Raw genomic sequence first — 27,927 nt, forward strand, 5'->3', positions numbered from 1 at the left:
ACCAATCAACTTATTACTTATTTATTATATTATTACTTACGCATCACATACTTTTCACGAAGGACAACGGGCCTCGTAAAGATCTGCCGCACGGAGCCTAGCAATGGGTAAGTTCGCCTCTGCCAAAAGATAGTAAATATATATAACGGAGTGAGTAGGGAATTTTAAAAAGGAATGACAAAGACAATTGACGAAGAAGCGGGAAAACCTGTCAAACACGACGGCAGTCACGAGTCAAACGGCAGTATCGTACCGTATTTAAGTTTTAAAGATTTAAAGTGCTAATAAATTACTTTTAATATTAATAATGACTATGGGAGAACTAACTATCGACCATTAAATAGTCGCTTGCTTGATTGTCAACATTTGATATTTGTTTTGATATAACTTGACTTGGACGTTTTTCTTTTTTCTTCTTGTTTATGGCTTTTATTTATGCCAACTGGACTTTGATGTTGTTCTCTTATATGCTCTGTGTCAAATCGAATGGCAGCTAACATTGGTCAGACACAATAATTAATTACTAATATAATTTCATACTTTAAATCACTACAACTATGAACTATCAAATAGTCCTTAATATGAATAAACTATAAGTTTTGAACTGATTAGACTTTTAGTTAGTTTATAAGCTCTCAGACAAATGATAATTGCAGCTGACATAAGCGCCATTGCTCCTACATATTTTACTATAAAATAAATAAAGATAAGCAATTTCTATCTCTACGCAATATCGCTTAATATTTCGAATTAATAAATATAAACCGTGCTTTATCTTTGTCCCCTAAAATTGTACAAATACCATCATGATTAGTGATGTATCGTTGTTGCTGATAATTTAGGCAAACATTTAGATTTTATTAATGTGTTCTAGTTATTTAGGTTTGGATATTAGTGATTACGACACGTATCGTAAGTGTATATATTTATGAGTTGGTAGCTTCGACGTCATGAAGATCTATTTAAAAAAGAGAAAGATTTTCGTTTACATAGTTGCATAAACCGATACTTGTGCTTAACATTTTGACAAATTTGAATTTTAATAGCAATAAGAAAATGATGAGAAGACTCTTTGAATGTCCTATCTACGCTGAAATTCCACCCTCAGGCACACATCTTCTACGTAATACAGATCTTGGTCTCCCTTCAATTTAGTGCCGAATCTTTGAAAGAGATTAAGCCGAAGTCATAGCTTCTCGCGCAAGCCTTGTCTTATCACAGGTGTCTGTTTACTTTTTTATACCGAAACAGTTGTCTGTAAATGTATGTGATTGTGTAATAGTGATTAATGTAACCAAATCGTATTAGTTGCCGATTAGCTGCTATTCGGCAATCAATTGTGGGATGTAGACATATTCATTATTTATTTTAATAGATTACTTTTTGTGACTAATACAAAATCCTTATTTTGCAAAATCAAACCCAGGCTTTTGGGTATATGCCAAATGTTTTTATAATTTTATTTTTAAAAACCTGTTCGTTTGTCGTACAAATTCGTCTATCAACATTTTAAATATGTTACTTTGATGAAATTAATGTTGTACTTAATATTCAGGGCGGCCGATGAGAATTAATTTACTTTGCTTAGTCTGCTACTTCTTATAATATAAGGAAATTACCATTATGAATACATAACGAGATAATGAATTATTTTTAAACATGAGAATCAATTTTAGTAGTAATTTTATTTTACCACAATAAAAATGTTTTGAAATTGAATAATGTATAAAAATAACTTTCCTGATTTCATCGCATCCAATAATTACATTTTATTTTTACAGTTAAACCAAAAATAGGTAAATTTATTATTAGTAAAAACCATTTTTTAATTAAATGGTATGTTAAGTTTAATAGTTTATTTGTCCGCCCACTGCACCCACTTAATAATATTCATTTATAATATTTCTAAAATGATTAACTTCTATCCAAATATCCAACTTTCCCTGATGTATCCTTTGTCTATACTTAATAAATTAGTCCATAAAACGAGCCCAGCCAACTCCCGTCGTATCACCTGAATTTTAAATGGATTTGTAAAACATTAATTCTACCTTCAAAACCTTTTCAGGATAATCGTATCTTGATGCAAATGATCCTTTATAATGTATGTTTAATATTTAAAGCGGTTCCGTGGTTTTGCTTGCACGAATAGAAATGTATTCTGGCTTAGAAAATTCATACAATTGTAAATGCGAAGACCAGCACACTTCACCTGTTTGCGATCCAGGTTTAGGAGTACCTAAAGGCTACCTTACACGAAAGTTACAGGTTTGTCGGAAATTGAATCCACTATATCCAGAAAGCAATTAGGACATTCAGTTTCAATAGTGTTAGTTTCTATCATCTGCTTGTCAATTGCTCCATCCCTGACTTAATCTTTACTGATCGAGTATTTGAATAAAGGATCTATAGAGACGGTTACGAAATCACAACTATTGAGCCGAAAAGTATGTCTAAGGTGAAACCCGTGATGGTCAGGTGTCTTTAAATTTTTCATCGCCAATACTTGAGATGCTCTTAATATACTTACTAACTTACCTAATACCTATACACAATACTCATTTTACAGTAGAATATCTTTATATTACTGGTATATTTTTCTGTAGGGAAAAATAACAAAAGGCGTGTCGGCAATGTATTCTGTTCTGTAGGGTGGCCCCCTAAACTTGAAAGTATTTTTAAATAAATGTTTTATGCTTCATTGGCGTTAAAATGTATACGATTGATGCGCTTTGTAAGCTGCTGGCTCTGTCAATAGATGCTGTTGGCATCCCTGCGTAAATATAGCATTAATATAGCACTAATTTATTCTTTACGGGGCCACCTTGAAACCAGCCAACCAGGTGGGTCATTCGTTTAGTATAAAGTTTATCAAATGATGAAATCAACGTTTATCTTTGATGAATTAGTGTTAATTTATTATAATTATTGTCTATTAAATAGTGGGAATGGTTTAAGATTAGAATCTTGAAATTCCGCCACATTCCAAATAAATGTTTTATTAATGTTTGAATATATAAAAATGGTTTGTGAACTTCCAATTGAAATTTATATTTAGAAAAGCCCGTATGCATTTACCAAATCGCTTGACGGCTATACTTGACAGCTACAGCTAAGGTACTAGACCTTTACATTCATTTTTCAACTAGCGGACCCGACAGATGTTGTCCTGTCGTAACAATGAATATTGATTTCGAATTGGGATAATTAACTAAAAAAATATTTCAGAAACAAAGTATTTATTATTCGAATGCTTTATGATATACAACATTTTTTGTGTGTTTTTTCCGCATTCTGTCAATGCTATGTCAAACACCATAAGGTTACATCAAAAAAGTTTGAATTGTAAAAGCGCTATGCACTGAAAAAAAAATGCTATCGTAACAAAAGTCAGGATTACCTAATATGGTGGTTAAGTATTCTTAAATTTTCTAATCGTTCCGCGCAATTTTATATTTCCTGACTATAACACGAGATGCCGTGACCATGGGAAATTGTGATTTATTTTTTATTCAAATGTGAATTTTGGCATCCCCAGCTAGGGCACATTGGGAATGTGGAAACCAATTCTAGGTCCATTTCCTGTTACCCTCTACACCTACACAGCCTTTTGGGCTAAACAAACAAAATTTACGTCTTCAGGTACTTCTAGTCTGACTACCTGAGCACCTCTAATGCCTTTGGATTATCGCATGCGTGAACCTAGTTCTTTTTCTACCTTATGGCTTCTCTATCGAGAGATTTACTTTCTGGGATTACGTACAATATATAGGGCATTAATAAAAAGCAATATTTAATTTCTAGACCAATTTAATATATATAGGGAATGCTCTATAACGAAGGCAGTGAGTATGTACGTGAAAGACAGTTCATGTCGTGATCACACATTCTCACTCCCTGTATTTTGATACGGTTTTACGGATGGCTTAAAGCTAACGTATATGTAGCTATTAAATAAATAATAGCAGCTTATTAGTAATAAAACTTAATATCTAGTTAAGCCAATTGTGAGCCAGAAGGGTAGCACATAGCATTGCCAATTGAAATTCCGGACGCGATTGAATCACTTTAATTTTCAAGTAATTTCATTATTTCGCCTTTGTCACAAGGCCACGCGCCGACTCGAAATACCTTTTTTGCTAAATTAATTTTCATAAATCTCTATTTAAATGTTTCTGCTCGATTTGAGGACGGAAATGTATTATGACAGGCAGCAGGGAGCAGACTTCCTACGTTTCATTATATTTCTTATATATTTGGTACTTCTCTGTTCTTGTATAATACCATAAATAGTAGTAGTAATAAGAATTTGTATAATGGATATCGCCTCCTTTTTATTGCGTTTTTATTACTTTCTCTAGTCTGGGTTTGTACATTCTCAGCCAATAACCATTAATAGGTTAAGTGAAAAAGCTGTAGGTATTGTTAAAACGATGATGGCCGAAAGTAAAGACGATAATAATGATTTTAACTTACCTATAAATATATAACTACCCCAGAAGTAGATAAGAGTCAAAATAGTATTGTTAAAAGAGAACTGCCTTTTATACAAACAACACAGTTTATAATAAATTAACGTAATTTTTTTATAAATGGGGAAATGGGAAAATGAGAAACTAAGATGTGCTTTTACTTACTAATAATAAAAACACATTCGACGTCATTAAAATTATATCGGTAGACATCCTTACTCATCGGCAAAGAAATCAGAGGGTGTAAGCCGAGAGAAAAAGCCGGAGTAAAAAACTATTAAATGTTAGTTTAAAATATATAATTCTAGTGTTACATATAATTAAGTTTTTTGGTAATTATTTATGCACACGTTACCCTCAGTAGGTATATTTTTTTCCAAACTAAGATTGCTTGGAGAAAATTGCTTGCTAACGATTAGGTCGGTTCCTAATAACTTTTGTAACCTGTTCTACGTTAAGTATGTATATTTAGGTAACAAAGTGTAAATAAATAAATGTTGTTTAAGATCAAAAATGTTTTTATAACTCATAAAAATATCTAATATGTTATAGGTTGTCGTTATTACAAGAGCAATTGTAAGCTGTAGACCACTTTTTATGAACTCGGTATTTTCACATTACCGAGTTTATAACCTTGAAACAGTAAAAAATCATCCATAATTGATCCAACACGGTCGTGGGTGCCTGTAGGTATTCAAACGCCATGCCTATCAAAATATTTAATCACTTTCCTAGAAGTTATAGATCACTACCGTGTAATGCTTTCAAGTTAAAGGTGATTACATTTTTAAAGCTGAGATGCATTAAAAAATTTACAACAATTAATTATAAATAGCTTAACATATTATAATGACATTGTGTTGATGTTGTTATTATATGAAAATTAATATGATATTTGCATGCCTATTTTTGTATGGGTATGGACGGTGTTTGGCGTATTCGCTACAATGAGGAACTGAATAACATCCTAGACGACGCCAACATCGTCCAATTCATAAAGTGCAACAGGCTCAAATGGATGAAATGCATGTGCATCGAATGGCGAACGACAGAACCCCAAGGTCCTTACTATACTCACAATCCGATGGCAAGAGAAAACCCGACCGAGGCTACCTTGGTGGGTTGGAGTTGTGAAGGACCTCGAAACTATAGATATTCGCAATTGGAAACGGGAAGCTCTAGATACATTGCGATGGCGAAGTGTATCTGAGCAGGCTAAGGCCCACAAGGGGCTGTATAACTATTGATGATGATGATGATGTGCGGATTTTTATATATATATGTGTGTATATTATTATATAGATGTGTATACATTTTATTGATCGATGTACCACTTTCTTGCAAATAAGTGATTGGTTATTTATAAATTGATAAAATGGGGTTAGGCATAGTTAAGATTATACACAGATGCGAAAAGACAACATTCAAATGAATACTCTAAAATTAAGATCTAGTTTTAAAACCATACGTAAATTGTAGTTTCTGTCATATACACGTACTAGGCAAATGCGGCGAAATATTATAAATAAAATAAAACCATAAAATGTCGATTTAAAACTGTATTGTGGTCAGCAAAATGCTGGATATAATTATTATCTTTCATTATAATTATTAACGAAACGTGTAATCCACATCATTTATTGAATATATTTTTGCGATTGGTTTATTAAGGAATAGCGAAATTTTAATTCAAAAGGAAACAATATAATAAAACGAGTACGATAAAGTTTATTAAACTAATCTATCACATACATATATTAATGGCGCTACAACCTTTTAGGTCTTGGTCTCAGATTTCTGTATCTCTTCAAGTAGGTGATCAACATTATGTGTTCTACACCATCGACTATTTGTGTCTAAGGGATGACAGTTTCCTCACGATCTGTACCTTTACTGTACGTGCTTGTGTACATAGACAGAAAATCCATTAGTGCACAGCCGGGATCGAACCTACAACCCTAGATCCTACTTGACTTGACTCACGAATACACCCAAATACGTCCTGAGTAATAGCGTTAGTTTTCAAATTAGAACTTACAACGCTAGAACGTCAATCAAATGTGAAAATAAAGTTTGACATATTTGACAGCCAGACAGAATAAGAAAATGTATTTGTGCGATACTAACGAAAATATACAGATAAACTGACTGTCAAAATGTATACAATTGAATTGTATTATAGTCAAAGAAAAATAGTTTTTCCATCATCATAATTAGGAGTACAATGGGGTATACAATTCGGCACAAAGCCTCCGCTGAACAATCACTTAATACATTACTCGAGCAAGTACCGTCCAATTTCGTACTAACTGTAAAAACGTGTTATTTCGTCGTGTTATTAGAGTTCCTTTGATCTTTCTTTCAAATGCTATTTCTAACTTTCTAACTTATATTTATGAACTACTATACTATAATGAGCAGTGTCAGCCTAGTGGCTTCAGCGTGTGACTCTCATCCCTGAGGTCGAAGGTTCGATCCCCGGCTGTACACCAATGGATTTTCTTACTATGTGCGCATTTAGCATTCGCTCGAACGGTGAAAGAAAATATCTCGACGAAACCGGCTAAAAAAACCCTAAAATGTCGACGGCGTGCACAGAAGCCTGATCACATATTTGCCTATTAGTTTAACACATGATCATGAAACAGATATAGAAATCTGAGGACCAGACCTTAAGAGATTGTAGCACCATTGATTTATTTTTTATTTGTATTTTATAATATAAAGACATGTGTTTTGTATAAAAACTCAAAATTTAACAATACAGTTAAGTAAACTATTTTTTTTGTAACCCTAGAGTTACTACAAAAAAATGTCTTCTTTATCTACGCCTTGCTTATCCAGTACATTTTTATTTGTTGATTACTTTATCTTATTATTTTTTTATAGAAAGAAAGTTTTAAAATTATTATAGTATAAATCATTATTGCATTATAAAGTCGTCATATTTAAATATGTCAGACCAATTAGAAATGTCGTGCCTTGTTCTTTTTGGTAAATATTCAAAAAGTACAGCTGAAATAAACTACAACTATTTTTTACTAACTAACAATAATGAAAATATAATTACGATTCTATTCTAATATAATTTAGGTAATTAGGATTGTTCTAATATAATTTAGGTGTGTAGAATTTGTAATAGATATATTTTTTTTAATTTTCAAGCAAGCTGTTATACTTTAATATGATGTCATTTGTAACGGCTTTACGTACGCATACATTTAATTTGCAATCACAATCTTTCAGATAAAATTACTTTTTTTAGGATTTGACGTTTTGAAAGTCTAATCTAGTCTTATTACATTTGCAATATTAAAGTAGGTTCTTGGAAATCGTACAGTAGACTTAATAAGTATATATAAAAATACTTTATTAGGTTTAATTTGTATGTTTTTTTTAATATTTTAGATGTCTTTCAATATAAGTTAGGACAATAATAGGAGCTACGACTAATCTAAAAAATCTATAGCATTACGTTTTCGTTGGTGTATTATTAGTAGTTTAAGAATTCCTAATCGCTTTTATTTTATGATACCAATAAGTGTGGGTCTATAATTTTTAACAATTTCTTTACTTTACTATTTTGTCTTATGGTACATCGAAATATAGTTAGGAATCCTGAAGGTATTCCACTTTAACCACCTACGGAACCCCGACGTACAGTAGACTCGTACTTATCCATGTTTTGTTCTTGTTTATTTCAGTAACAGCTCCCGCCTCTAATTGGAACGCCGCTTCAGATTTGTTTAAAATTATTCGCACAGTACAGAATGATATCCAATTTAAAATGTGGTTTAAATAATCCTTTATTTCGTTTATTTTAATGAGATGGAAACTAAGAATGCGATCTTATTTATCTTGATTAGAAATTGTCATTCATAGAACTTATTCCTATTTAAATTTGCGAAAACAGTGAAATAATCTCGTTCTTTTAAATCGTGGACAAGAGACCGTGTTTGTTACCATGGTTGCCATTGGTTTACACCATCTTAAGAAGAAATCTATGAATATCGTTATTCATTCCTAAAAAAATAAATATTTTTATGACAATGGGAAAGGACAACTGCTGAAGTAGACATATGAAGAAATTGGTTATGCCAAAAATTAATCTGGATTTGTATAGAAAAACACTTTTTGTATTGCGATCAAAGTTTATAATAATTTACCAAAAACATTCAAAGATTAAAAAAATCTACCAATTAATAATAACATATTTAATTAACGTGATCATGTAGTGATAGTTTTTTGTACCATATTCGTGCAAATAAATTATTACTTAGCAATTAGCATGCTTTTTAACATAACACTAGTCCGGGATAAGACCGTTTCTACCACCACAAATGACATGAATTCTTAGTAAATGTAAACATAGAATGGTAATAACATAGTGTTACTTTAATACACAGATATTTTCATTACAAATAACACATTTTTTATTTTACATTAATTAAATTAATATACACGTCTACAGGGGTTACACGAAACATTAAATTTTTACTTTAGTAGAATTTCATTCCTTAGTAGAAATTATTTCTCTTCATAACACGTCTATATTTCTTTACCCCTTCACAATATTGCATTTTACAAGTTAGCATGCTGCTGGTATTGACCATCTGTATGTGTGTGAGATGCTGCTGCACACAATAAATAAAGGTGTAACAAACAAAACAAACAAACAAAAATAAAAGAAAACTAAAGCATGAGTGCTTGTGGGTGTGTGAAAATGTCTAAGGAATGAAAGATTTTAATTTAAAGTCTATGTAACTGTACATTAATTTCGTCAAACAATATGAAAAAAACTATTAAAATTTAATAGTTGAACTTCAAACCTACCGAATGAATGAACCGCGAAGTTTAACTCCTAATTAACTATAAATAGTGTTTAACGATGTCGTAAAAATGTAATGATGGTCGTAAACTTTACTACTGTTAGTTGACTTGTTGGCGCTACTGCATGAATTTAGGACAGCTGCTTAAATTTTTACCCCAGAGTGTGAAAATCCTTAATTGGTTGTAAAGCATCAGATGTACTGACACGGTTTTATCGACTCGGGTTTTGTAGCGACATCTATATTCTGCGATAGAAATCAATACTATGATGTCTCATCTTGAATCTTGCTACATTTCAACATCATTCACTGGAGCGTTAGACTGGCCAGTCCCTTATAGAATATATGAAAAACTGTATATAATTATCTTAAATTTTCTTGAGCAAGACGAAAGTATAAGTTTAGTATTAGTGACTGTTCGCGCTAAATTGGTATAAATCAAAGAAGGATGACAATAGTTGATTTGATTTTGACACACGAACCGGAGATGGTAGGTGGTGTCCCGGCGTAATGGCGCAAGGGTCTATTGTGGAAGCGGATCCATCGCAAACCACGTCCGAGTTAGCTGCAGGCTGCGGTGTTAGTGATAAAACTGTTTTAATTTACTTGAAGCAAATTGGGAAGATTAAAAAGCTTGAAAGGTGGGTACCTCACGAATTGACTGAAGCAAACCGGCAAACGTGCGTCGACTGCTGCGTTACATTACTGAACCGGCACAATAATGAAGGTATTTTAAACTGAATCATTACCTGTGATGAAAAATGGCGTCTTTACGATAATCGGAAGTGCTCAATGCAATGGTTGGATCCTGGCCAGCCTGCCCCAATCGAAAATTAACCCCAAAAAAGTTACTTGAAAGCGTTTGGTGGACTAGTGCCGGTTTTATTCATTGCAGTTTTCTCAAATCTGGCCAGACTATTACGGCTGATGTCTATTGTCAGCAATTGCAAACCATGATTGAAAAGCTAGCGGCTTAACAACCTAGGCTGGTCAATTATCCACGCCAATGCCACTTCACGACAACGCTAGACCACACACTGCACAACAGACGGCTACCAAATTAGAAGAGCTTCAATTGGAATGTCTAAGACATCCTCCGTATTCCCCGGACCTTGCGCCAACAGATTACCATTTTTTTCGAAATTTGGACAACTTCTTGCAAGGGAAAAAAATTAACTCTGATGGGGCAGTCCAAATCGCCTTCACAGATTTTATAGATTCCCCTCCGACTGTTTTTTTAGTAAAGGTTAACTACTTATGAGATGGCAAAAGTGCATAGAAAACAATGGTTCATACTTTGATTAATTAAATATATTCGACTTTTTGTTCCTCCCATACAAAACGCCAATTTCATATGTAAGGACCTAATATATACCGCATAGCGTATAGCATTTACTATTTTTTTGATTCATCATTGAAGGAGCCAGTGTTTGGAGTGAGATACGATAAGTGCTAGTTTTAGTCTTATCGATTATTGGATTCCTTTTTTTATTATACTGACACGCGACAGCCGAACCAGCGCATATCATTTTACCGAGGGAAGGGAGCATCCTGGATATATCTTCCGGATACCCAGGCCCACAGTGACTACTTGCGTTGAAGCGTGTTACCTACTGTTCGTAGAAAGAAACCTTAATTGGACAACTGAAATCTAAAATAGATTAAATTATGTACAACAATGTAAGCACATAGTAGTATTGTCAGCTTAGTGTCCTAAGTCTGGGGACTCTCAAGCCTGTGGTCGTGCATTCACGGCTCCGCACCAATAGATTATGCGTTCTATGTGCGTATATTTGACTTGCTCTTTCGGTAAAAGCTAACATCGCGAGGTCGTGACATCTTACAATGTCAAAATGTTTGTCTTACAAAAAATCAGGCACAGAAGGCTACTTGTCTATAAATATCAAAAACTATTGAAGAATTGGAATAATCAATCTATATACCGTAAAGCATATAATTATTTAATTTATTGTTCTTAAGACATTACTGGAAACTATTCTTGTAATGCACTAGAAATGTCGCTAAAACTACGGCAATTAAAATCCAATAAAACTTTTCATTTCAATAATGTAATAAGTCCAGTAATACTTACAAAATAAACTTTGTTTTCTCCATTCAAAGGTTTAATTTCAAAGTTCCCTGGCTCAAGTCTAGCCGATTAATAATGGCGGCTTTTGAAGAAGTTGAACTAAAACTTTAATAATAGACCACTGAAACTAAAGACCAATACGAAAGTTTAAAATTAATGTCCATAGTTATTAATTTGACAACATTTTATATTACAAATTTATATCCAATTTATTTTAGAATTTATGCTATCATATGATGGCGTAATGGTTGCAGTTTCCTACAATTTCCTAGTAAACCGAAACTTGGAGACTAAATAAATTTAGATTTGATTTGGTAGACATAACTAAAATCCAATTATAAAAAGGATACTAAAAAGTTTACTCATCTATTTTTTATATTAAGATCTGACCATATGGTTTAGCTTCAAATTGTTCAGAATAATACAAATAACGTTAAATACACCGTTAAAGTAGAATTTAATAAACAAAAATCGTAAAAATGAAAAATAGGTCGTTCCAAATAGCGGAAGCACCTCGATGGCTCAGTAAATACAGCGTGCTACCAATATCCGGCATGGCACGGGATCCAAATTCACGATTTGAGCTTGGATTTTGCCGAATTTCCTCGAGATTTTAGAAAAGAACAATTGTACATATGCCTTTTATTGCCTGTGTCATACTATATATATGAAATTCACACTTTCAGTAAATCGAAGTTTGCTAATACAATACAATAAAAACCTTAATTTACAATAATGAAGGAGTTGCAAAAATAAAAATAAAGTTTATTAGTGTGAAAGTAACAATTGTAAATGTCCAGATCAATTTTGTTGTTAACTTTGTAGTAGAAAATTTATTACTTTTTCTGTTCCAGGTATAAGGTTCGGCCTACAACGCAAGACCAGGTATTGTGAAATATAGTTGAATTATGTTTTCTAGTTTAGCCTCTATGTCGTTTTAAATTTTGATGTTTGAACATATTTTGTGCAACTCGAAGAGGGATTAAACATAATTCCAATTGTCTTTAGTGTTTCGTATTTAGTTTGTCTTTTAAAATAAAAAGACGCTGAATAAAGCTGTTGAGCTATGATCGTAATTAAATACTTCTACATAGTTTACTTTTTGTCAAGTAATACGAAAAGAAAATACAATCTAATATCTTATTTCGCCGCTGAGGATTAAACAACGGAGAACGCCGCTTTATGAAGCACCGAGTTTATTTTTTATGCAAAAACTTTATTTAAAAATAAACAATCTTATCAAGTTATTTTCATATAAAATTTCATGCTTCAAACTGCTGGAATGGCTTTAATTAATATTGTTAAGGATTCATATCGTTTTCCTCGAATTAAATATACCGCGTACAGAGTTTTTCGATTACGATTACGATTACGATTTTTTCTCGTTAGAAGCTTTTTGATTTTTTGTTATATTCTCTGAAACAGAGTCAGTGCATTGTCTTAAACGTTAACGGAGTGTAATATCCATTTAGAATATGGATATGAATAAAACATTTTATATATGAAATTTAGCATTTTCAAAAATAGACACCTGAATATGAATCTTAAGGAAACTAATTTGAATACTTGTATCGCATCACCATGACGCCTATTTCTCTATAATCAACGGAAAGTGAATTTTATTATTTACTTCAGCAAAATCGCTGAGAAATTCACCATTTCATGTTGACTGGCTTGTCTTATCTGGCGCCTGAGTTCGAGCGATTTTCACTAACGAGCTAAGGCTAACATTTATAGGTGCTAAAATGTACAAATTTAAGTCTTTAATAAAATAATTAATTTGCTAATGAAATACTAATAACTCATACAAGGCATCTGTTTTACTTATTAGTAAAAAAGCAAGCTTTGTGTTAAATAAATACAGCACAGTAATTAATTAATTTTAATTATATATTTTTCAATCTTATTTTTTTAAATAAATCTTCCCATTTTTCGAAGTGATTTGAGCTTTTTTATAACCGCTTTATGTACTGCTATACAATAGCACGCACTTAAGTAAACAAGCGGTCGATTAGAGTACAATTTGGGGTAAAAACCTCAAAGGGACGCAACAAATGATAGCAAAGTACTATATAATGGACTTCGTATGTTCATGTAATTATATTAATTATTTGGTCCCAATGGCACTTTATTGGTATGGTAAAGTATACATTTACTTGATGAGACTTCCAAAAGTACTTATTGAAGGTAAGTGTGCTATATCGATTAATAGATTCCTTTGGTCCAATTTTGTACTAGATCTAATCTCGCCACTTGAACTCCTAATTCAGTTTGTTATTTCAGCAATGTATGAAATAAAATGGATTAATCAAGTGACACGTTATACATATATCCTTCTAACCGTGTTTATTATTTCCATCATTATGACCTACTTTATTATGGTTTTAATGTAGAAGGAGTGGGGAGAAGAGAAGATTTTGGCAACAAAAGAACCAGTGGCGCAACCCTTGGTTTTGGCCTTCAATTTCTGTAGCTTAGTCGTGATCAGCCTTCTGTGCATGACATACGACTGAGTGAGTGTTATTTTTGGATATAAAAGATCCAATGGTGCCCAGCTGTGATTCGAACTGATGACCTGGTAGAGGGGTGCATGCGTAAGCCATTTTGCCAATACAGCTTCGTTAGATTTCACCAGGGGTTTTAGGCGCCGCGATGAACTCTGTCGCGCAATCATTGACATAATTTAATTAATTAGAAGTTTCATTAGCCGTCCAGTATCAATATATGGCTGTGAGGCATGGACTATTTAGGAGGAAGACACAAAAAGACGCCTGGAAGTTTTCGAGATATGGTGTTACCGTCGTATGCTGGATCCAAAGAGTATCGAATGAACCGTCAACGAATCGGGACGACACGAAAGTTTATATAGTAAAAATACGGAAAGTCGCATATCTTCGACACGTCTTAGGTTATCACCGATAAGACTTATTGCAGCTCATAATGATGGGCAAAATATCAAGGCAAAAGACGAGGTGTTAGAAATTTGTAGACTAGCGCAAGCTACCCAGTAATTCAAGTTATTAACAGCCAACCTTTATCAACAGACTGGCCCCAGAACAACAGAAGAAAACCTTTTATAGCTTTTTTAAAATAATAGAAGTCGAATCTAAATTCTATCGTTGTTAAAAAATTATAAACATGTCATTATACCGATAAACTAACGGTATTAATTTAATAAGAATTAAATTGCTATTCCAATTCAAGTTATATAAAACACAAATTTATGAGAATGAATACAAACAGTGTGACAGTTATTAATTCATTTAAATATTAATTAAGTTTATAACAAATAAAATTATTTTAGTGCTTTTATGGCGTAACTAATCAAATTTTATGCATATTATTCTAATTGAAATTGTGAAGCCGTACGAAATAAATTTTACAAATAGGTATATATGTAGAATTATAATATTTAACAACTCCAACGATACCAATTTCGAATAGTATCAATAGTATATATATGGTATATACTAATTAATAATAACGCGACAAACGGGCAGTAAGCTCACCTAATGTTTAGTGATACCGCCCGTAAAGATCGAAAAGATCGAGAAGTCGTAAGATTCGAAAATATCTGGAATGGCAGCATAGTTCCAGAAAGTGGTAGTGCGCGGTTGAAATACCTTAAAAAGCTCTCTATCGTGGAATGCCAAACGTACAAGCCATAACTTGACAAGTCCATTGTCCGTGTTTTGCACAACGTTTTTGTTACTTGATCGTACTGTTCACATGTAGATATAAACTAAGCATCTTTGAGCTATAGTTTATCCTCAAAGATGGAAAGAGTTTAAGTTCGTTTTCTTTTAAAAGCTTTTTTGTTACTTAGATGTGAGGTGAGCTATGAGAATAATAAAACTAAAAATCTTTCACAATAACTTCAAAGAAGAATAAATATTTTATGAGTAGGATGCGTAAATGTTTTATGTATGAAAACTAACGCTACCTTTAACACAATTTGCAAACTTTGTGATCACGCTAAACTTAGTAAGAGCGTTATTATTCTTAGATAAATTTTAATAATCTTATGCCATGGATACATAGCCTTGTAGCTAAGTAGTAAGTATTAACAATTATGCGTTTCTTAAGTTCTTATTGCTGTTGTTGAGCATTATTTTTAAATATATTTTTTATTTCCATCGGCATTTTATACCTAAAAGTTTGATAATCATCTAAAGTACCAGTTATGTTATGAAATATATTTGGTAGTTTTTGTATATAAGCAATGTCTAATGAGCCATGACGATTATCACTGAAATGGAACCCGGATTGAAGGTTAAGCAATTAGGAACGATCTCTAGTATATTTTATTTTAGCCTCCTGCAAATCTAGAATTCGCAGCGGAATGACAAAGACAAAGTTCACAATAATACCGTACTCAAGAGTTGCTTATACCTAGTAGCATTTTTATACAGAATCTGTATCTTTTATTATGTATTATATGTATTAAAAAAATCAATATTGTAACAATATAAATGAAAAACTTGTGTTAAAGCGAGACCATATCCAGACCCCAGTGTGGTCACGATAAAGTATCCTTTACATCCATATTTTTCGCAGACACGAGTCTACTACACGGACAAAAAGGTTTAATTAGTTTTATCCTTTTGACCTTCATAAACACTTTTTCCAAAGTCAAAACAGCAAACAGTGCAACAAAGTTTGTGACCCCATTACATTTAACTTTAGGGTTGACGCCACTTCAGCTAATTGGACTCGAAGTTGACCTTGGCATGTTAACGAGTTAAGTGGACAACTCACATGTTAACCTAACCATTTATAAAATGTTCTGAAATATTTTTACAGAGATTTATTCATAAATAGCTATTTATTGTCCACCTATCCCATAATATACCTTATTAAGGAGAAATTTGCAATATGACAAATGTTAAGTTCCGATAAAACTTTTTTAGCTTTTTTAAATGAAATTACTACATTACGAGACTACTGTTTTGACTACGACGTTTTAAGAGTAGTTAATTGTATAAGTATCGTGTGTAAAGTTATTATTAAAAGAAAAGAAAGCTTTATTATACACAATATACAGGATATTTACGTAAAGTAAAGTGCACTGGCACTAGGATTCCCTGTGTTGTGGGCAACCAGTCTCTTCTTTAACATATAAATTATTTCAATTTATAATTATGTAAATAATTATAAGTTTATAATAATACAAATAGCTTTAATCCGGTTAAAAAAGTGTTGTCTTTCAATGTGTAAAAGCTATGTTAACAAAAGACAATACTATGTACTTACCTTTATGATTTCTACATAATACAAATTTATATTTAAACTATTTTTGCACTATAAGAATATTTTCTATATCAGAATAGGACAGGCTCACGAGATATTCTTTAAGATTTTTTAGTAAGTGTATGTAATGTGTTTTGAAATATTAGTGATAATTTTGTTTTTAAAGAAGTGGTTAAAGATGAAAGGGCCTCGGTAGGAGAACAATCTTCAAAATGTCACGTTTCAGATTTGATCTATGTCCGTGAAACGTATTGTACAAGTTTAAAACATTATTTAAGAAACAATAATTCCTTTCATTTACTAGAAATGATTATTTTTCTCCAACATTGCTCGGCGGGTCATATCAAAAAAGTATTGACCACTTAATTTTAAAGTGTCTGTTATATGTAAAATTATTAAAAAATAGGTGTTTAGATTTTTCTCTCAAGTATAAACTCAAGGACCCCCTCAGTTTCTTCCTCGTAGTCCTATTTAACCTTTTGGCATTTCACAGAACGCGTTCTAACGCGGTGATATTCCTAGGATGTTAAGTTAGCTAATAAACAAACTTTCCTCTGAAATTGACCCTACCAATTACTTACAGTTTCGCAAAGTTATATTTTTTTACAATAACTTGTAATCTATCTCGCCTTTTAGATCAAATATTTATAGTTTCTAAGAATTCTGTTAGTTGACAATAGTTATTAAGTGTAAAGAATTGATATGCCCTTTTTTCGAAAGACCCTGAATTGGTTCGGATATACTTTAGTTGGCAGCTGGTTCCATGTGGAACCTGCGCACCACCAGTATGTACTGGTGGTGCGCAGCAGAAACTGCCTTAAAAAACGCTCAAGTCAAATTTATACGGATGGAATTTGGTATTCTGCCTCGATGTTACAAATATAAATTTTTAGGAAAAGGAAAAAATCTTGTCTTCAGTTCTAAATAAACTTTAATGAATAATTATTTTTTATGATTTATATAAATAAAACCAACGTGATAAACAATCAGTACATTGAAGATTAACATCTTTTCACTCACAGGCTCGGTATTTTACAAGGAAAATTTATAATGTAATCCCTATCGGAATAGTATTCTATTGAAACAAAGGTAACAGGAATGTTTAGAAAGCATTATTGGTTGTTGAGGCTTATATACCTATAAATTATAGATATGTTATACGTTTCTGTAAGCAGGTTGTACAAAGTGTACAATGTGCATGTCCTCTTTAAACATTAAAGTATTATTAAAAAAATTCTATTACTAAGGACTGAATTATTTGTAGAGACTCTGTCACATTTATTCTCTTGTCACGAGGGTTTATAAAGACAAAATACTCAATAGACATTTGAGGCTTCTCATTATAAATAAGGCTATAGTTAGCATTGAATTTCTTCTTTTTTGAAATAAATTACAGAATATTGCCACGAGTGCGTTGTTCGTACGCTATTATAAAAATCTTCCAATTTATCAAGAATCTTCGGTTCATAGTATAATGATCAGTCAGTGGTTAAAGCAAACAATACTTGACCTACTTCACATCATCTCAGATCCTATTACTGGCGTCTTATTGGAAAAGTTTTCGCAATAAATTCAGATTTTCCGTCATGTCACAGTTTTTGGTTCGTAAGTGGGGTTTTATGGTTTGGAATTTATGGATCGGTAAAAGGTGGTTACTCCTTTAGTTGAGAACCTGTTTTCATAAAAAAAATTATAAACCTTCAAAACTAAGCAAAAGGAAAACCAAATTCATTAAGCTACGTGCGGATAATACCTTGTTATACGAATATATTTTCCTAATTATTTTCAGTTACACTGATATCCCAATTTTAAATTGAAAAGAGTATACGGTAATAAAAATACCAAAAATATTTATTTTAAATTTATGAAAACACGTGTTTCAGGTTTCAGGTTTATTTTTAAGTTCATAAATTATTGATTTTAAGTCAAAAGCATCAGTTGCATCAATGTGAGACATAAACGAAAACTGACAAAATATCAATGACAAATGTCGATTAACACGAATATCGTTAAAACTAAGTAATAACGCCAAAACACTCCGATTCTATAAAACAAAGATGTCATCAAAATTCATCCATCATTGTTCTAGGCCGTCCAACAAAATTCTATCACATCCAACTATCAATTTATCTACAAGCTTTTTCTATCACTATCAAACACGTATCAACCCTTATAAAATAAAGAATCGGCTCACCTCCGAATAGTCTTAAGTCATACTTACCACAATCAATTCTATACTTTCTTCTCTTTGTTTAAGAGACAAAGTTACTTGGTCAATAACAGGTTAAGATAGAAACTTATTAAGAAAATTAAGGATATCTTAAGTGCCTTCAGTAAGGTACGCTAGCCTATTGATTTTCACTTCTCTCAATTTTATTGCATGCCTACGTTTTTCAGCTGAAGCATCACTAAGCATCACTTAGGAGGCTTAGAGAGAATATGCCGTTTATTTCACGGTTACTCGACTTTGTAACTTATAACCTTTAAAATAAGACTCCTTTTGCATCTCAATTACTTTGATAAATAAACGTATTGTTAAAACGGGACGTGATTTTGTTGAGATAGATTAAGAAGGTTTTTAAACACAATGAGTAAATGCACGGAAAATGCTTGCATTGAGGTTATAAAGTGGACAAATTATGTCAAGTACGCGCCTGTTTTTCTGAAATATTAAATGAAGAGTCCTGAATACATCATAAATTCTCTTTGATTTAAAAAATCGGAGACACGGCGGAGCTTCTGACGAATCCAAAGGAATTGAAACAGTTTCTAGAATAAAATCCCATAGATTTCAATATTTCAACGTGGAACAGCGATGATTGATGTATGATAACGGTGCCACGGGTAGGCTTTGTATTACTGTATAGTTTTTAGTATGTGAAAAAAATTCTTAGTCATTATTCTTTTTTAATTTTGTAAAATGCATTTTGAAGAAATTTTGTTTCCTAAAAATCTATGCTCTACGCACATAAGACCAATGTTTTATTGCGCAATCGGCTGAAAATAGTCTATTGGAACAAAAAGAGAAATCATTGATCCGCCGTCATAACAAACTGTAATCTCAATTCACAATACATTTGCGAAGTTTACTCTTTTGACTTGGGCTTATTTATTTTTTCATCAATTCTTTTTCTTATTTTCTCTTTGATTCTTAGACATTTCTTTTGTATTTACAGTAATGGAATTACAAATTTTCTGTTTGTATCACGTATCACAAATAAATTTATAGCTAAAGAAATGTTCGTATAAAGCTTCGTAGCAGGTTTTCAGAGCTGGGAGGTTATCCTCTGAGCATTCTGGAAGGGCCTGGTATTCGTTTAGGTTTGGGTGACATACGCCATAGGGTTGATTGCCTTAACTGGCCTCGAAGGTCATTTTATGAGCGCGTGGAAGACTAAGGCACTTTTGGTAAGACCTCTAATCCTCTGATCAGTAGAGGGTTTTTAAGTTTAGTCCCAACCCAAAAGCAATTTAAATCCAACATCCATGTCGCAAGGATTAGCGCATTTTTAAAAGGCTGTTTTTTATATTTATTATCAATATCTGGGACATATAATTACAATGGTAGCTGACAGTAGAACTTTTTCTTTGACATATATATATATATTGCTTATAATGAAAGTAATCGATTTAAAATTCGAAACTTAAATTGATATTATATTTTCTGATGTTTCGTGAATAACAGATGCCACTTTAACTAAAAATAATTCAACCACGTTGAAGATAATTCGAGGGTCGAAGGTTAACTAGTAGAATTAATTTAAATTTTATTATTATTAATTTGCATTATAAAACACTAACTTTAAACAGCCGCTACGAAAACGTTTTCGAAAGTGTTGAAAGTATTTTGAAACGATTTAGTTCTATAATTGGTACTGGATTTCAATAAAAGTTTATAATTCCTTCCTTCCGATTAAAGTCGGTTAATGCCCTTAAAGTATATCAGACTTTTTTCCCTTTTAATATAAGCAGCTTTTCCTTTTATTTTACAGTATGGATGAATCGCTTACTTAAAACAGTATAATAGAACTGATTTTACACTCCGAACTAAGATTACAACTCTTGGAAACACTACAAAGTTTCATATTTCTATATCTATCTACACCTCTTAAATTGATAGAGATAGCAATACCAGCTGGGCGGTACCCAAAGATTTATAGGGTTCACAATTTTTGTTTTCCCACTGGTATTATTATAACATTTAGATGATAATTGCCGAAGCGGTTTACATATGTAGGTTATGTATTAACATAATAATCCGATTTATTTTAAATAGACAACATTATAGAAACATAGAAATTGTAAATATATTATAATCTAGTAGTCACGCTTTTAATCTATTAGAAAAAGCGAGCTTAAAGAATTAACAACTTTGGAAATTAATGAGCTTTATACCCGTTCAAAAAATGTAACATAGTGGAAACAGCTTGAATTCATTAAAATTGAACGATGAAAATGGAACGGATGAAATAACTATTAGAATTAAAAGCGTTGACTATAAGCGTTTTTCAAGGAAATTTTTGTCGCTCACCACCGCTATGTGGAACCAGCTGCCCACTGAAGTATTTCCGAACCTATTCGACTTGGGAGCCTTTAAGATAAGAGCGTGCCAATTCTTAAAAGGCCGGCAACGCACTCGCGAGCCCTCTGGCATTGAGAGTTTCCATGGGCGGCGGTATCACTTAACATCAGATGAGCCTCCTGCCCGTTTGCCTCCTGTTCTATATAAAAAAAGAATAAACCTAGTATAGAAAAAAAATCTCAAAAAGACCCTCATCCCTGAGGTGGTAGTTTCGATGTACGCATTTGCGAACATAGGAAGTCCACAGCCGGGGACATTCGCTCAAACGGTGAAAGAAAACATCGTGAGGAAACCAGCTTGCCTTAGACCCAAAAAGTCGACGGCGTGCGTCAGGCACACAAGGCTTGGATTGGAATATGCAACAGGGCTATGAAGCGTTATACTCTTCGGTTCAAAAATTCAAGTGATAAACAGTGTAATACGAAATTACAAAAATAACAAACGTAGTAACTCAAAAAAGGGTAAAGTGGAAATGGGTTGGTCACATCGCCTGCGTTTGTGATGACAAATGTCAAAAAGACATATGGGTGAAATAAACGATAAAGCGGGGAAAGATGGTAATCATTGGAAATGCGAGACAAATAGAAGAATTTGGAAGAGACGATAACTCTGTCTGAGGTCGTATAATTATATTAAAAACAATAATAACATAAACTTCATCTAATCCTTATTATATTACTTGAACATAGGCTATTTTAATTTTACTTACGTGTTATTGGAACCTCTTAAAATCGTAACATTTCGTGATATTGTAATATAAAGATATATTTAATGTGTAACTTAAAAATCACAGTTTAACTCATTGTGCGATATAATATATTACATAACTTAATGAATATACTTTTCGTTCTTGTTCTTAGAGCCAAAGTATCGATGTCAAATGCTGCAATCTTCAACCTATTAAGTCTTCTATCGTATTGTTTTCTTTCTATTTAAGTAATATTAAGACTTGCTTTATTGAAATTTGTAATAATCTATTATAATTAGATTAAAAAACTAACATAGTTCCAAAATAAATCAATTCTTTTCAATACCGCGCAGGGATAACTTTCTAATTAATCAATTCGGGTTTAGATTATGCGATGTCGCCTAACTTATTTAGTTCTAGACGGTTACAAAGTTATAGTTCCGAAAATATTATTTATAATAAGTTGAACATGTCCGAAGCCACTAAACAAGATTTCTAATAGCCACTGATAAAATATAGCCTTCGTAGAAACATAAGACATTCTTGGCCGCAGCCCAATCAAATTATAATAATTAATAGATGTCGATATAATTGTTGGCAATATAATCGACGATTCATCAAATGTATCGATCAAAAATCGAATTTAAATTGACAGATTTGCATAAATAGACAGTTTAAATTTTATGGGAACACCTCGTGTTTATATCTCAGAACGAGAACTTAAAAATATGTGTTGATTGTTTGATTACCAAGTTACTGAAGTTTGAGGAAAGTATTTTATTCAAAAAGGTCTTAAATATCGAATTAAATAATAATAATCCAGTAGCGCCACAGATTATATCCTTTTCTTCAATGAAATATTTCACGTAGGTGACCTGGTTCACAAGTATGTCATCAACCTTCTGCCTGACAAATGTCATTTGAGGCATGCCAATATCTTCACGATGTTTTCCTTTACATCCGGGTCGAACCTACGGCTTCAAAGAAAAGCGTCTCACACTAGGGCAACACGGTATTTTGATTTAAAATATTGGGAATTAAAATAAAATACTAAAATCATGTGACTGTGTCTTTAAGCGAAATAAATACACAGAAAAAATAACCACCCCTACAACTTTACTACTTATTAACATTAACTTCATATAAGATTGTAGGTATATATGTGTACATAACATACATATACGTATGGCACATCACTTTTAAGTTCTACATACAACATCCGAAACTACCAGAGCAGTAAATACGCGATATTTACTAACCGCAGTCATTACAGAGTTAAACCAATACACGTTGTCTAATTGTAAAAGTTTGTGGCGTAGGATTACGGAGTGAGCCGTAACCTTCCTCCATTGTTTATTGTTACTATGCTCTGTATAGATTTAAATACACCTAATTCAAACGGAATTTGACTCACCCACTCTCCGATTGGCGAAAATGCGTAATCGACCAATCGCTGTGCTTGATTTAGAGAGTTCTTATTCATAAACGACATTCGAAATTAAGTCTTCTGACGGACAGAAGCCGCTTGTGATATTTTACTAATAGTAACTTGTTACAAGAAATTGAATAATAAATGATTTCTTAAAGGAATTTGGATTTAGAAAAACAATAATGCGCTTTTTGTTTTGTGAGAAATCTCGCTGTTGGCCTTAAGGGACTTTACAGCCCCTCGGGCTGTTTTGGCGAGCGTAGCTTGGCTTGAAATAACGTTTTATCCCACGGCTAGCGCAAGGGCGTCACCTGTGAGACTCGAACCTCGGCTTGGGCCGTCGCGAGCTGGTCAATCGCCTGAAGGGCAGGACGGAAGCTCACTGGAGTGAGCGAAGTACGCAGTAAAGGTCCTCGCCTTCCCCGGTGAAGGCGGTTTTTTACCCTAATCTGTTTTAATTTGTTGTTAGCTACAATAATGCGTTCCGTTCGATTATGATTGGTAAACAGAATCTAGTGCAATACGCGTTGACCGATGACATGATTCGTCATCTTTCTGGCTAATGACAACAAACACTTCGTCTTGCATTATTGTTTTCACATTTTCAGCCCCCAATTCAGCTCCTCTGAACTAAGTTCAATCAAAAACTAAGTTTTGATGTTTTTGAAAATTGAACATAAATTTCATTTCAAATTCAAAATCAATTATTTCAAAGCATAATTAATAACTCGATTAACCTGCGTTGTGTATTTTCAGAGTAGCTAAGTTGGATTTGTTTCGGTCCAAAGGGCACAGAGTAATTAAGTTTGTAAGCCCCGAGAGGCGCCGGATAATAGAGCAATATGTAACTGTAGATTGTCACTGAATTATCGACACTTGCGGGAAATCTCTATTTAGTCTGTGTCACTTTGTGGTCCTTAGTAATCTGTTATTTATACAATTAACTTAACATTTATATTATTAAAGGAGATTTTATATATTATTTTTATTTATCTCGGACACAGGACAAAGTATTATTGTCAAAACATATACAACATATTAACTGAGACTGTTAATGAACATTACCTTAGTTGAAACTAGTTACTAGTATTCTAGGAATTTAGTCAACATAATATTATTTATTAGCTATTTTTTATAGCTAGATTGTAATACTAGTTAAGTTAAAAATATATACATATATATACTTTAATACAATCTAATGACGAAAATTTCTGTACATAATGTTATTACCATATTGTAGAAGTACACATAGAACATTTTTCTATGAAATCGTCCTAAACGGCATTTAATATAAAGTAGATGATAAACATCTGTAATAAAACCTCGCGCCAATCTAAAACCTGTAGTTGTGGATTGTGCGTTCAAACCCCAGCACGAATAGATTGATCTTTCGCAACTACCTAATGCATGAAAAGCTGCATAAATTACCAGCTTTCCTGTAACGAAAAATAATATATAAAACAAAGGCAACCTTGTTGGTACTTGCTTAAGTGACATCATACTTATTAAGGCATAGGTCACAAGCGGAGCCATAGTCTAAAGGTAGTCACATAATTGGTATAGAATACCTAGTTCCACAACAATACCCTCTCAAAGTGTGTAGTGCTCTACTAATAATGACAAGGGCTATCAACGAATCCTTTGTCCTTTCCATGGAATTTAATATTTTTAACCAAAAATATTTTTTGGTTTATTTGATTTTTCTACATATATAATAATGAATTGAAATTGGAAAAAGGCTAAGTAAAAACATATTAAGACGAAAGGAGGAAGAGAGGTGAGGTGTTTAGTTTTTAATAACTGTGTCAGTGACTTTAGTACCGACATACTATAGAAAATATATTTTGTTAATGTATAACAAACGTCAATATTTAGAATTAAAAAGATATTTTATCTGAATGAAATGTTTGTGGATTATACAGGTGTTTTATGTATTTGCCTTGAGCGTAACAGAACCTCGATGTGGGCTTTTATTGGCTTTGACTACCGAAAATTATAAGAGTTTTTTTTAATATATAGTTAAAACCCTGACTGACGGTCAAAACTCTCCCGCCATGTACAGTAAAATTACTATTAGATATGTAGGAAGACGTGAGAGCGCGAAGATATACTTATATGCTTGCCTTTAATTAGAATTGATGATGATGATGTAGCCACTTATTAGAAACGGGAGACCCGTAAAACTGACCTCTGACAGCAGCAGTGTTGTGGCACCATATGGACTACTGCTGATCCTGTGTAAATTTTAATAGCCATCCCGACGTTTTTCTTACTGCTGATATTAGGAGTTAGAGAGTACAGGCACGGTGCTGAAGTCAGTCCCACATATCGTATCGCACCCTCTAACACAAGTGTTTTTTTTTTTTGGCTAGAGCGGCAAAAACATTTGTTTATAAATAGATTACTTCTGGCCATAAATAATGATTTTATATAAAGTCATAACTTTTGTATAGTATTCGGGCATAGTTCACAATACTTTTTACATTATTATGTTGTTTAAAACCGGACTTATGACAGGTTGAGTTATAAAACAAATAAACCTTTGCCCTTTATGTCGTAAAACGATAACTTTCTATGTGGAAACAATTAAACAAATTGGTTTGGCATGAATTTTATTCATAATGTAAACTTTTTTTAATTTTATTTACGCGAATGTCACCAGGTCACAGTTATTGGATTAACACGTGCCTAAACAGGACGTGCAGCACGTGAAACGGGACTGTTATTTTCTTCAAAAGAATCTTAATCAATTTTAAAAATTGGTTTATTGGTTTTTATTCTATTTTGCTGTCAAGTTAATATTAGTTCATTGCGCATATTAAGTTTCACTGACCACACAAACGACTCAATTAATTTTCCGCACACTTTATAATATTTTAAAGGGCAAATTAAAATGTATCTCATGCATTATGTATTTATGATTAATCGTTAGAAAGCCGCGGGATGAGGCTATATTTCAAAATATATTAATTTATCTGCCACTCTGATGAAATCGACCTTTTTATAACTATCCGTTATTTATTATTTTATAAATATAGCTATAGACAATATTTTGAGTTTTAAATATAATTTGTGTAAATAAAAATATTTCCTTTGAGAATTTTACGTGGCATATTATTTTTGGATATTATTTATCAATTTGAACATTAGAAAATGTATCACAAAATCGTGTATATAGTTTAGTCATATCATATGAGCAGTATATATAATTTTATATAACGTAATTAGGCTGACATAGACTGACCGCCTTGGAAAAAATTATAATGGAAACAGAAACATAAACCAGAAGACTTTGTCTCGCTTTGATTGGTCCACAATCTAAAAGAAAACCACTTTATAATATAATTTATTAAACGTTCCAAACCAATAAAATCAATATTTAATTTACGAGTTAACAGTTAGAACAAAATAGTGCGGTACACAGCGGGTCACTCACGCGTCGATTACAGTGGTTTGTGGTCGTTAAATATATCAACCGGCTAAATCGTTTACATTGATTAAATCGCCGTTTTCACTTCAAACATGATATATGAAGTACAAAAGAACTATAAGACCTTTATCTAAGTCCAAGTTAAGCTCCCTATTTATAAAACTACGTCGATTTATTTAGCAGCAAAAACGCTACGATGAAAAGTTAGTCTTTATCTTGTCTTTTTATGTTTAGGAAGCAGAGTTCATGAGATGGGTTCGTTTCGCACTACTTTAAAATAATAAAACATGTGTTGTAAATAATAAACTAAAAAAATTTTGTGTAACAAAATTTATTGAATGTTTTGTGAGCTTATCGTGTTTATCAAATGTTAAAATTTAAATTAACTTTACAAGCTTTTGCGTGTTTTATAGTTTTGAGTCACGGGTCACGTAGTGTTGCCACTTAAAATTTACGTTATCTGTAATCTGTATATTTATTTATTATATTACAACACTTTAGTAATTAAAAAAAGGACTAAATGCAGTAACTTTAGTGAGGTACTTAAAGAATCGGATCAAAGGTATCAAAACTGCGCATAACCCACCTTGTATCTTATGGCACATAAACATATGTTTTAGTCCTTTTAACTTAGTCGCTCCATGCTGTAAGATCGCTTGCTTAGATCTTTTATACGCAATTGTTTATTTTTTAATTCTCAAAAGAAAAGAATTTATTAAATTATTCTTATTGATTTTATTATAATATGAATATCCCTTGGCTCTTTTAACTACACTTTCCGAAGTCACTGGACCAATAATTATCGTAATCTCACCTCAGACAAATCAGATAAATATTTGAACATATATTTTTCTCAACAATCGAATGCACTGGGGATTTGAATCGTGAAAGACATGAATATTATCTTAGTGTTGTTTTGTTTATTGTATCAAATATTCACAAGATAAATCTTCAGTCTAGACAACACAAATTGTTTTTGGAGATTAAACTTTGATAAGTTTAGAATTTTTATAGTTTCTATCTTCGAAGAAATATTGTATTTTGGTCGGTCATTAAAAATACAGCAGCGCTGCATCCTTTTAAGGTCTAGATTTCAGTATTAGTTTAGAGATGATTCGTTTTTTCTAATAGACAAGTAGGTGATCAACTTTCTATGCC

General features: G+C 32.4%; 1 protein-coding gene across 4 annotated transcripts in view; it reads left to right on the top strand.

The window, feature by feature from the left end:
• Positions 1 to 27,927, top strand: part of LOC123710770 (ADAMTS-like protein 1) — a 186,922-nt gene that overhangs the window by 13,378 nt on the left and 145,617 nt on the right. For all 4 annotated transcript variants that reach the window (XM_045662946.1, XM_045662948.1, XM_045662950.1 and 1 more), the window contains exon 2: positions 12,245 to 12,275. The gene's annotated coding sequence lies outside the window, so the exon portion shown is untranslated. The remainder of the gene's footprint in view (positions 1 to 12,244; positions 12,276 to 27,927) is intronic.

The sequence above is a fragment of the Pieris brassicae genome, chromosome 6, assembly GCF_905147105.1.
Source record: "Pieris brassicae chromosome 6, ilPieBrab1.1, whole genome shotgun sequence".
In the NCBI taxonomy this organism is placed as follows: domain Eukaryota; kingdom Metazoa; phylum Arthropoda; class Insecta; order Lepidoptera; family Pieridae; genus Pieris; species Pieris brassicae.